We start from the raw sequence: 11,376 nt of genomic DNA, 5'->3' as shown, positions 1-11,376 counted from the left end.
CATATATCTATCTAGTAGTAGAGGACTGATAAAATAAGTTGTAGTATATTTAAATTAAGACTACTATGAAACCATTAAAATAACATTTTTAAAATAGTAAAATAGTTTTGAAATAAAGATGAGTTTAAAACCCAAGATTAAAAAAAATGTATAAACTACATGATAAGATAAGACATACACACATAATGACACAGAAAAATACAGGAAAGAAGTGCAATAAAATATTAACAAAAGTTGCAAGGAAATGATGGGATTATTGGTATTTTTTCTCCTTGTAATTTCTAATTTATCTTTACTGGTTACAGATTGCTCTTTTCTTTTCTTTTCTTTTGACAAAATTTCACTCTCGTTGCCCAGGCTGGAGTGTAGTGCCATGATCTCAGCTCACTGCAACCACCGCCTCCTGGGTTCAAGCGATTCTTCTGCCTTAGCCTCCCAAGTAGCTGGGATTACAGGCATCTGCCGTAACACCCAGCTTATTTTGTGTATTTTTAGTAGAGATGGGGTTTCACCATGTTGGCCAGGCTGCTCTCAAACTCCGGACCTCAGGTGATCCACCTGTCTCAGCCTCCCAAAGTGCTGGGATTACAGGCATGAGCCACCATGCCCGTCAGCCTATTTCTTTTAAAAATCAGAACAAAACTTGATTTAGAAGTAAGAAATGTGGAAGAAAAGCAATGCTTCACCAGAATCTGAATACATGCATTATATATTATTCCATCAAGTGGACAATTACTTGCTGAATATTCCTGATGATGTACAGATTCCAAAGTCGAGTTCTGGTTGTGCTGATCTTCTACACTGAGTTTAATAGTCTGTGCCCAAGTTCAAATTTGGAGAGGATAAACTGGAAAATTAATGATATTTTAATGACTGTATCTTTTGCAGAGCCTTGTATGCTACATACACTCCTGTAAGGGATGGACAACCACTGTAAAACTATAAACAGAGAAATGTTTGCATACAAGAAAGATAACTCAGATGGTAGTGAAGAATAGTAGGAGAGGCCAGGTTATGCAGGTGAGGAAGTGGAACCAGCGAGTCCTTTTAAATTTTGTAATTTAATATTGAATACATATAATATTGATAAATTTTTTGTAAAATTTAAGAATTAAACAAAATAATCACATTCCTACCTTCCAGCTCAAGAAAAGGACATCACCAGTTGCTTTCAAGAGTTCCCCCTCCACTGTGAGTCCAATCCTATACCTCCTTTTCTCCACCGGAGGTAACCACTGTCTTGCATTTTATGTTTATTATTATTTTGTCTCTGTAGTTTTGTCATGAGTGGATATTCCTAAATATCTACCCTCTCTGAAGGGCAACCTTGGATTTCCACAGTGAACAACTTTTATGGCTTCTCAATTGTTTAGTTTTGCATGTTCTTGAACTTTATATAAATGAAGACATGCTTTGTATTTTCTTCTGTAATGTGTTTGGTCATTCAACTTTATGAGATATATCCAAGTTGAATTTTGTAGCTGTGGTTTGATGATTTTTATGTTATATAGTATTACATTCTATGGATATCTCTCAGTAGATAATCCTCCTATTGTTTAACATTTGCATTGCTTCTCATTTTGACCTATTTTAAACAGCCCTCCTTAAATATACACTTCTCTGTAGTGTATGCTAGAAGTGGAGTGTCTGGAATAAAGATGGCTGAATCATCTTCAACTCTAGTAAGATGACAAACTGTTTTCTAACAGTGTTTTAGTTTAACTATTATATATCAATTTTGAACAGTTCTTTCACTTACTAGCAATTTATTATCAGCAACACTTGTTATTGTCAGACTTTTAAGTTTTCATTCATTGGGTAAAATGACATCTTTTCGTGGTTCTAATTTGCATTTCCATGCCTACTAATGAATTTGAGCTTATTTTAATACAATTATTGATCATTTTTATTTCCTCTGCTGTGAAGTGCCTATTCAGGATTTGTTCATCTTTTTTTTTTTTTGAATAGTTTGTAAATATGTTGCCCAGTTTGTGGCTTCACTTTTCACTTTCTTCAGTATTACATTTGATAAAGAGAAGTTCTTAAACTTCAATGTGATCATATTTGTATTTTGCTCATTTAAAAAAATCTGGTTAAAGAAATACTTCACAAATATGACATTGTGATACATTATCTTCCAAAATTTGAATAATTTTGGGTTTTTTTCGCATTTTAGTCTTTAGTTCAGCTGGAATTTATTTCTGTGTGTGGTGTGAGATAAGAGTTTTTTTCATGTTTTTCCCTACGAAATAAATTATTTCCTTCTGTATTGCAGGTAGCTGAAACCAATGATGCTGACCTCCCTCTAAAAGCTGCATTTCTGAATTTCTGAAGGCAAACTGTCTGCCTATATTGTACAGCAAAATAATTTCCTGTATTAAAACATTTTTGCTCTAAATTTCTAGGTTAAACTCTGCTTAGATATTGCTAAGGGGGTAGTCAAGTGCAGAAACTTAAATTCACTGACAGAAATCTAGAGAATGCTTAATTTTTTTCCAGCAATGAAGTAGAAGAGCCAGGGATATCCCAGAAGGGTATGCAAAAGGGTATGCAAAACATCAAGAGAAGATCAGAGGGTAAGGTTTACAGATTGAGTTATTAGAATAATGCACAATGGGGTTTGGGTTGCATAAAAACAGGATCTATGGGTGTGTATTTATAAGTTCACACATACACAAATGCATACATATATGTACACACACAGGCAGCCCTCAACACTCTCATGATTGGCTTTTGTACATTATTTTCCAATTATTAATACCTCAAATTGCATTTATATAGAGAAATTGAACTTTAGTGCATCACAAAAGAGAAGAGACTTTAATTTCTAGTTCAAGAAATTGATGAGAAAGATCCTTAGAATTTATAGCACCTGGAGATCTACAAGAAAAACTAGTGTATCTTCTTTATTCATTCTTGAAATTTGAAATCAGTCTGTTGCGTTCAAGTTCTTAAATTAGTTGCATGTTGAGTTAATTAGAAAATATCACTATGACTACAGTGACTTCCTATAAAAAGAGAGGTGGAATTTTTATGATTGTGGCCTTTAAGATTATCAGGGAACACTAGGAGTAAAAACTAAGGTGATGATTCATTCTGCAATGTAGGTTAGCTAGAGGATAAAGACCCATGTGTTCTGATCCAGCAGCACCTCTTTTTCAGATTAGTGGATAAGTGCATCTAGTGGAGTCAGATTGCCTTGGGCAAATCATAGTTCTACCAATGATTAGTGTTGCCATCTTGGGAAAGTCATTTTACCTTTCTGTGTCCCCTTTACTCATGTTTAAAATGGAAATAACGACATAACTGCTTGATGGGGATGTTGTTATGTTTAAATGCAGTAATACCATTTCAAAGTGCTTAGAGGGGTAACAGATGTGTCATGACTGTTCAACAAATGTTAACTGTTATTATGTTTATTATGTTTACCTAGTATTCTGTGATGTCAGTGGTAAGGATAAGAAAGATGAAAGCATCAGGAAAATGAAGATTTTTAGCTTCGTTCATCTTAACAAGTTTAACAGATATGATTTTCCCACTCTCCTTCAACACTTACATATTAATTTCATATTTGTGGAAAGTTTTCACTTATAACACTCAGTATATACCACTTAGGATCATGAAGGGATATCCTGTAGGGCAGATCCACATGCAGGAGAATGAAGCTAGACCCGTATCTCTCACTATACACAAAAATCAAATCAAATGGATTAAACACTTCAATCTAAGACCTCTCACTATGAAAATACTATGAGTAAACATTGTAGGATATTCTTCTGGGCAAAAATTTCTTGCCCACAAGCACAGGCAACCAAAGTCAAAATGGACAAATGGGATCACATCAAGTTAAAAAGTTTCTGCACAGCAAATGAAACTGTCAATAAAACACAGAGGCAACCCAAAGAATTGGAAAAAATATTTGCAAGCTACTCAACCGACAAGTGGATAGTAACCAGTGTATATAAGGAGCTCAAACAACTCTACAGGAAAAAAATCTAACAATGGATTAAAAATGGACAAAGGATTGGCCAGGCACGGTGGCTCACGCCTGTAATCACAGCACTCTGGGAGGCTGAGGCTGGCAGATCACGAGGTCAGGAGATTGAGATCATCCTGGCTAACATGGTGAAACCCCTTCTCTACTAAATATACAAAAAATTAGCAGGGTGTGGTGGCGGGTGCCTGTAGTCCCAGCTACTCTGGAGGCTGAGGCAGAAGAATGGCGTGAACCCGGGAGGCGGCTCCAGCCTGGGCTTCAGAGAGACTCCGTCTCAAAAAATAAAAATAAAAATAAAAAATATAAATAGGCCAGGCGCGGTGGCTCAAGCCTGTAATCCCAGCACTTTGGGAGGCCAAGACGGGAGGATCACGAGGTCAGGAGATCGAGACCATCCTGGCTAACACGGTGAAACCCCGTCTCTACGAAAAAAATACAAAAAACTAGCCGGGCGAGGTGGCGGACGCCTGTAGTCCCAGCTACTCGGGAGGCTGAGGCAGGAGAATGGCGTAAACCCGGGAGAGGGAGCTTGCAGTGAGCTGAGGTCCGGCCACTGCGCTCCAGCCTGGGCGACAGAGCGAGACTCGGTCTCAAAAAAATAAATAAATAAATAAATAAGTAAATAAATGGACAAAGGATTTGAGTAGACATTTCTCAAAAGAAGATATACAAATGTCAGAAAAGCATATAAAAAGTTGCTCAACATCGCTGATTGTCAGTGAAATGTAAATCGAAACTGCAATGAGATATCATCTGACCTCAGTTAAAATGGCATTTATCCAAAAGACAGGCAATAATAACAAATGTTGACAAGGACGTGGAGAAAAGGGAAGGCTTGTACACTGTTGGTGTGAACGTAAGTTAGTACAACCCCTATGGAGAACAGTTTGGAGGTTCCTCAAAAAACTAAAAATAGGACTACTATCCAATTCAACCATCCTACTGCTGAGTGTATACCCAAAAGAAATGAAATCAGCATATCGAAGAGATATCTGTACTCTCATGTTTGTTGCAGTATTGTTCACAATAGCCAAGATTTGGAGCAACCTAAGTGTCCACCAACAGATAAACGGATAAAGAAAATGTGGTACATAAGTACAGTCGTGAAAAATAACTAGACTTGATTATTTGCAGTAACATGGATGAAACTGGAGGTCATTATTTAAGTAAAATAAATCAGGCACAGAAAGACAAGAACATTGTGTGATCTCACTCATTCATAAGATTTAAAAAACAATTTAACTCATGGAGATAGAGAACGGAAGGATGGTTACCGGAGGCTAGGAAGCGTAGTGGGGGAATGGGAGGAGGTGAGGATGTTTAATGAGAACAAAAAAATAGTAACAATGAAAAAGACCTAGTATTTGATAGCACAACAGGAGGACTATGGTCAATAATAATTAAATTGTACATTTTGAAACAACTAAAAGAGTGTAATTGGATTGTCTCTACACAAAAGATAAATGCTTGAGGAGATGGCTATCCACCAATTTTCCACGATGTGATTATTATGCATTGCATGCATTTACCAAAATATCTCATGTACCCCATAAATATATACACCTAGTACGTACCCACAAAAATAAAAAATATAAAAGAGTGTTTGCATAGTGGATAAGTACCATAGAAATATTTGGAAGAGCAAGGAGAAATTGGATATTTTTGTAATGATGAAAGTATGTATTTCTGTACTTTGCCTGTATGTTTAAGTAAAAACTGACCACAAGATGTCACTGTTAACCTATGTATGGGACGGAAGTGTGCCTTGAACCGCAGCTAGGTTTTGTGGGGCAGGTATGGTTACAAACCATTATTTTAAAATCCTTGGCAATAACTAACCCTCAACATGTTTCAGTTTTTCAAAACCGCTGGAATGTTTTTAGAGTTTGGAAATTTTTTTTTTTAGTTTTGCAAAATATTTTCAGTTGAATTCACACCCAAGTATCTTTATTTGGAAATTTAATTTAAAACAATATGGTTTGCTAACGAAGTTGAAGCCTCTAGTCTCAAGTGGAGAATAAACCCACAAAACCACTCCGAGTTGGCGTTACTCTTTTAACCAGGAACAATAGCTTTATTTGAACTAATGAACATTTCCTCCAGAAAAGATTTAATATAAGATGAAAAAGAGTGTCATAGAAGATGCTTTAAGGAGTAGAATTGGTCTTACCCCCAAATAATAGCTTAGGAATGAGTGTGTTAAATTGGATTTTGTTACCTTTTCACTACAATATTTAAAAAATTACTTTGCATGTGACTTAGAAAGAAGTCTATTGTTAACCCCCTACTTTCCAGCATGCCTATATTTAAACCTTCCTTAATGTAAGTTTTGATTTCCAAAGCAGATTCCATGACTCTTACTCTGTTATGATTTTGCTTTTTACTCCTCCTGCTTTCTCTAGAGTCCTATTTCCCCTCATTTCTCTTCTATTGACTCTGCCTATACCATAGTCTCACACTTAGACCTCTGTTCTGAACCAATTTTGTTTCCTAGTTCATATGCTATTAGGCTGAGAGTTGGAAGGATTTGAGGAGTGTATGGAATAATCCTCCATTTTATTCAGTCTTGTTCAGTTGATTTAACAATAGCTGCATGCCAGTCTCTGTGTTAGTCATCTCTAATTGAAAAATTGAGTAAGTCTTCTTTAAGAAAGTCTCCCCAAAGTTATGATGTTTTTACAAATCCCCTATTGGGCTGCATGTGATTAGTTATTAAGCATTTTCTGAATGAATGAAAAACAATGACAAGTTCACTGCTTTGGAGATGGCATGGAGTATTAACAAAAGGAAAAAAATCCAAAACATTAGTTTGTACAAGAGGAGAGAAAGAGTTATAACTCTGGATCCACTATTAGTTTTCATCACCTTCATCAAATCACTTATTGCCAAACCTCAATTTCCTCATCCGTAAAATTAAGAAACAAGACTAAAAGAGTTCTAGGGTACTTTTCATTTTTTCCCATTCTGTGAGAATTTAAGGTCACCTGTTTAACTATGGAAAAGTATTAATCGCTAGAAAGTTTTTCTTGAGTTAAACTTGATGTCTACTTCTCTGTAGCTTTTAGCCATTGGTCTTAGTTCTGCCCTTGAGAACCACATAGAGATAAGTTCTTTCCTGCTTCTGCATAACAACCTTTCAAATACTTGTTGAAAATTGTCATTTAACTAAGCATCGTTTTCATTTTCTTAAACTCACCTTCAGTTTTTCGCCATCTTAATATTAGTACTAATTTTAGGTCCCCATCATCTTGCTACTGTCCTCTGATGTCAGAGGCTTACAGTAGTCTTAAAATATGATGCTCAAACTGGAATTTGATACAACAGATAGTTGGAGGAATCAAGAATACATTGAGATCATTGATTTCCAGAATAATTTTTGTAGTCTAATGTCATTGCCTACTTTATTAATCAAATCTTCCAAACCTTTTGTCCATGAAATACTGTGACCCAGATTCCCACTGGTCTGATGAGTGTGTGCATTTATACATGTCTGATATGTGTGTGTTTGTGTGTGTGGCCAAAATCTACCTCTCCAGCCTTATACTGAACTGCAATGCTATGACCTCTAGGTTATGGCTGATTAAGTAGCAAAATAAATGTGTCGCCCAGGAGCGGTGGCTCATGCCTATATTCCCAGCACTTTAGGAGGCCGAGGCAGGCAGATCACGAGGTCAAGAGATCAAGACCATCCAAGCCAATATGGTGAAACCCTGTCTCTACTAAAAAATACAAAAATTAGCTTGGCATGGTGGTGCATGCTTGTAGTCCCAGCTACTTGGAAGGCTAAAGCAGGAGAATCGCTTGAACCCTGGAGGTGGAGGTTGCAGTGAGCTGAGATCGTGCCACTGCACTCCAGCCTGGCAACAGAACAACACCCCGTCTCAAAATAAGTAAATAAATAAATTTGTCCTCTTGGTTTCATTTTCTCTTATAATAACACAGGTTAGACACCACACAAGCCAAGATGTGTGTGATATATATATATACACACACACACACATACACACTATATATTTTATAGCATATATATTTATATATTTATTTTTACAGTATATATTCATTGTATCAATAGTACTCATTATATAAATAGTATACTATTTATACAATAATATGCAATATATTAAACATAATATAGTTATTGTATATACTATTCATACAATGAGTTCTTATGCACATGGAAACTGTCCACTTGGTTATTCATAGCACAGGAAAAGGAAAAATCATATTTTTCCTTTTGCTGGATTTTTAAAAATTAACAACTGAAGCAGACCAGTTGCGATTGGTATTGAAATCCCAAATGTGTGAATTACCATCTAGATTTAAAACCTACAATCTAAATGAACCTATGAGTCAACAAACTCCTTTGGAATATATCACCTAGTCTTAAATGGCTATATAGAAGCAAAAACAATGGAAGAGTGGTATAATGAAGTGGCTTAGAACGTAAGAATAAGAAACAGATGGCTTTCAAATCTTGTATCTCTCATGTGCTACATTGAACATATTTGGCTGTATACCTGCTCTTAGCATTATTTGTAATGTTTAATTATGATGAGATATATAAGGCTTTTAGCATAGCACCTGGTCCACAAAGGGCATTTCATAAAATGTAGCAAATATGATGAATAATAAACAGGTTGCAAATATGTTTATACTTTCTGTTTACATAGAACTGAGATATGTTTAAATAAACTGAGTGACGAATTCACAGTGATATCAGAATATCTGACCCCTTCTGTGATCCTTAGTCGGTGCTTATGAAAAAATTGTCAAGAATTAGAGAACTGGCTTCTGGAACCACCACACACAGGGTTAATGTCTGATAGAAGCTCTATTAGCATGGCCAACAACTCTTCCTCTTTTCTTTAATGTGGTGGTAATAGAATTTGGTTCTGGTTTGTGCATAGACTTATGAGAGAAGGAGGTAACTATCCATTTGCTTCTCTCCTCACTGCCTCTTACACTAAACTTGAAATTTCTTTTTTAATTTGGGGCTCTCAGAAAACTGAGACTTGCTAGAGAAAAATAAAAACCACCATATAACAAACCACACCTTCTTCCTTCAGTATTTTAGAAAATAGTTAATTGAAATTAGGGTCTCTGGACTTTTTCTTCTAAATGAGGACAATTTGGGGGATTTCAAAAGACTTTCACGATTACCTCATTTCATTCCCATGGGCACATTTAAGTAACTAGCTCAGCAAGAATTCAGATGACGAATTTCTCATTACTCTGTTATTAAACTAAAGAGTCATTGACTCTACTCCCATGGCCAATATCCACACTTATTAATCTTTCCACAAAAAGTAATCATTTGGGCCCATGTCTTATAATACTTTGTCCCAATAAAATTTGGCTGTGGTTCAGTGACCATTTCCTCTACATTGATAATCTAGTGATTTGCTCCCACTGATCTCTGTCAAAATGATGATGCTGGAACATGTCATAATTACTACATAAACATGTTTTTACAAATTATGTGTATTACTGAGTTCTCCAAAATGCAGATTGAGTCATATTCACTTACAGGCTTTGTGACATTACCAACTTTAATAGAGGCAATTTTAGAAAATGTTTAAATTCTTTCAGCAATTTATTAAATAAATCAGATGCTCCCAAGTATCTTGTCAGGTTTTTATCCAGAAATTCAGGTTAGAGCCCTTATTTAGGGATCTACATGATCCATAGGACTTTTCTCTGATTTTGTTTTGGTCTTAACCTTTAAAAACTTTGTTTTGTTATATTTAAAGCCAAAATATTTTCTTTCTCATTGATAATTTACACCTCAAAGATGTTTTCTTAAATTGAGGAATCTCAAATTTGGATTCATGAATCTCTTATTCACTGGTCTGTGAGAGCATTTTTTTTCCCCTTTAAAAGGAATCTGCTCATTATTAAAGCTTGACAAGTAATACTTAAAGTGCATTTATAATTAGCAAACACTTGTTAAGTTTTCTTAAGTTTTAGGTTTTCTGTAATTTAATTTAATTTCAATATACTGACTTTATAAAAAGAACATGTTATTCTTATTTTTTTCTGATTCACAGGACTAAACAGAAACTACTGTAAACCACTCCTCTGTCAGTTTTGTTACTCAAAAGCTACTTAACATCAGCAATGATGCATGTTATAGGACATTTTAAGTAAAAGGAATAAAAGGTCCTTGATATTGATAAAGGAATAAAAGGTCCTTGTTATTGATAACAATAATAGTTGTTATCAATGTGGTATATTAAAACTCTGTTATCTAAAGCTAATAGCTGACAGGGCTTAGAAGTCCCTTCAAAAAGACAGAAGAGACTGACGATGAACATGTTTCATATTTGCTATTTCTACATCAAAACTTAAGCCCTGAAATATGACAATGCCAGCAGCTAGTCATTGACCCTGTCTTTGTTCACCCCTGTCAATGATTACATAGACAAACGTAGTTGTAGTCCCTTCTCCGTTCCCGTCTGTCTGCCTCATATTCACTTTTCACCAGCACTTACTTCTCTATCAAGATATTTTCCAGAATGAGAAATGAACCCACTTCCAGGCCTGAGAAAAATGAGAATGAGTGATTCTAATTAATGACTACCAGATAAGAATTTGCTTATTTTCCTAATGGTCTACTGTGTCCTGCTAAGCTATCATGTCACAAACAAAATAGATAAGTCTAATGGGAGAAACATCTAAGGTTTCAGGATACAGCCACAGCACCTTTTTCTACGTAAAATATTTTTTAAATAAATAAACTAATAGTGGCTGCCAACAAATGAAATCTAAGAATAATATAACTGAGCTTTCAGGCAAAATATTTTCACAACTTACGAAATCAATAAATAAAATATCTAAGGACTAAACACACACATTCTTTTGTCTACCTTAAAAATATTTCTATACCTAAGAAATAGTGGAGAGAAAGACATAAATGTAGTGAAAACATGTTTCTTCAGTGGAAGACAAGATTGAGAATTACAGTCTAGGGTTGCGTCATGTAGACTATTCTCAACTGTTTTCCTGTCATAATTATCTGAAATGCATCTCCTAAAGTAGTCCCAAATAGGAAACCCCTATTAAACAAAATGTAAACACTAAACAAATAGTAACGGTGGTCTTCAGTCTTCAGTTCACCACAGTGGTCTGACCACATCGAACATGAATGAGTAGGTGGTTTCCAGAACACTGCCACAAAATAGAAAACAATCTGTTGAAAATAACATTGAGTGGCGGAAAAGAGATGCCAAACGGTTTCATCCTCATATTAATAAATTAAATAAAGTAAAAATATTAATGAAAATACAATAACAGAGCAAGAATATCATTTAAGGAAAACATTTCCATATGTTTTATTATAATTAACAGTTATAGAGAGTAAAAGCAAGAAAATGGGGGAA

Source organism: Colobus angolensis, unplaced genomic scaffold (genome assembly GCF_000951035.1).
Source record: "Colobus angolensis palliatus isolate OR3802 unplaced genomic scaffold, Cang.pa_1.0 Scaffold497, whole genome shotgun sequence".
Classification (NCBI taxonomy): domain Eukaryota; kingdom Metazoa; phylum Chordata; class Mammalia; order Primates; family Cercopithecidae; genus Colobus; species Colobus angolensis.
The sequence above is the reverse complement of the archived record's forward strand: the minus strand, read 5'-3'. Positions refer to the sequence as shown.